This window comes from Cynara cardunculus (assembly GCF_001531365.2).
Source record: "Cynara cardunculus var. scolymus isolate 2C chromosome LG 12, CcrdV1, whole genome shotgun sequence".
Taxonomy (NCBI): domain Eukaryota; kingdom Viridiplantae; phylum Streptophyta; class Magnoliopsida; order Asterales; family Asteraceae; genus Cynara; species Cynara cardunculus.
In genome coordinates, this window is record NC_037539.1 from 4,246,943 (window position 1) to 4,249,058 (window position 2,116).

Here is a 2,116-nt window from a genome sequence, read left to right on the forward strand (position 1 = left end):
ACCCCACCCCCACTTTATAACAAAAGGCAAAGTCAACTCAACTTCCACTTGTAATCTAATGCATGATAAAAAGTCCCACAAATGTGTGTTGATGCATCTTTGCCATTGTGCTTCTTCAAGTTGTGCCACCATTAAAGATTTTGGACCATTAACACCTTTGTTTAATCTATATCCATTTCTTAAATTATCTTTTACATAATTATACTGGATTTTATTCTTACAGATAAACTATAATACTGTTTAGATTTCTGTTAGAGGTGTCAAGATTAGACAAAGTGTGTAACAAGTCAAGACGGGTATTTTTTGGGTTTAAAAGTACATACTGTAAGTTAAATTTTGTTTTTGATAATATATAACGATTTACAGTAATTTTTGTTCAGTGTAAAAGACTAAATATTCGTTCGCTTATGCTTGGTAGAGCCATTGCAACTGGTTTAACCAATGCATTATAATAATTAATATACATAAAATTATCATAAACTCGAACAACATAGAATTATGTTGATAATTTGCCTAAGTGACTGAAAAGTAAAATACGTTGTTGTTTATGTGTGTAAAAAGGTACATTGTTGAAATTTAATTTATATAAAATATGTTTATATTATGTACATTTAACCCGTTTTTAAAAGGGCAAATTGCATGAAAAAGTAACATATTTTAAATTGATTCTTATTTTGGATAATGTACTTTTAAAACTTTCATTTTTGTATCTAAGATGTAAAATTTTAAACAATTAAGTACCCCGGTAACCAGTTGAAGCATTAACCGGTTACCATGCTGATGTGGCGAGTGATGTGGTATCCAAAATTCTCAATCTCATCCTATTTTGTAATCTGGAAATGGGATTGAGTTTAAGAATTTGGTAACCGGTTAAAGTTTCAACCGTTTACCTGATTACTTAAAAGTTTTACATCTTATTTACTAAAATGAAAGTTTTGAAAATACATTAACAAAGTAAGAATCAAGTTAAAATACGTTATTTTTTCATTTAATTTGCCTTTTCTTAAATGTAGGTCGAGTTGGTTTGATTCGCTAACATGTTTTCATCGTTTTTTATTTTATAAATAATCAATATATTAATTACAACAAAAATAATTATTTAATTTAGGATCTCGTCAGAACATCTTCGACAATGATGTATAATGGAATATGAAAAGTTAAAATCTCTAAAAAATTACACTCAACTCCAACAGCTAGTTTATTTTAGCAATTTTAACATTAACTATATTAATAAAATATTCAATACATTTAATAAATTATTGTTTATCTGTCCTACACATTTAATTTCATTACCTTTTGTTGGTGGAAAAGATTTAAAATAGTATTTCTTTCTCTTATATAAAGTTTTAGAGATTTTTCCACATTATCTCTCTTCTTTTTTCTTTTTTAGCATATCATTTAGCATAACTGTTGGAGAAAAAAAACCCTAAATCTTTAAAATTTTATATTTTAGCATAGCTGTTAGAGATGTTTTTGAACAACTTTGTCAGATATTTTAGCTATTCTTTTAATTTGACTCGTTAAAAAAGATTTTAACGAATCAAACCAACTCGAGCGAATTGGTATTTTAGCAAGAATTTTAAGAAGATGGATCATAAAAGGATATGATTCATTTTAATTTAAAGAATCTTGTTGGGCTTGATTCCAAATCCAATTGATGATTGTGATTTGTATGATTCAGCCTAAATGTAATAAAAGCCCAAAAAATTCAAATTATATATATATATATATATATATATATATATATATATAGGCCTAATCAAATGAGAACTAATTAATTTGTGGTAACTGTGATAACTAATATTAACCACAAATCAATAGATAAATTAAGAAATTTATAATTTTGGTAATTTTGAATTAAAATATTAATGCAAGGATATTTTTGATATTTTAAAACTTTCCTCTCTCCTCTCTTCTCTCTCTGGCCACCGCCCTCCGGCCACCGTCCTCCGATGATACTACAATGGTATCACAATGCATCATATATGTGCTTGGGTATCACATTGATGTCGTTTGTGTGGTCGATCGAAGATGTAACACAGTGGTATCACTATACATCTTATATATGATTAGGTATCACAATGTATCTTTTGTTTAACAGAGTCAATATTTTTAG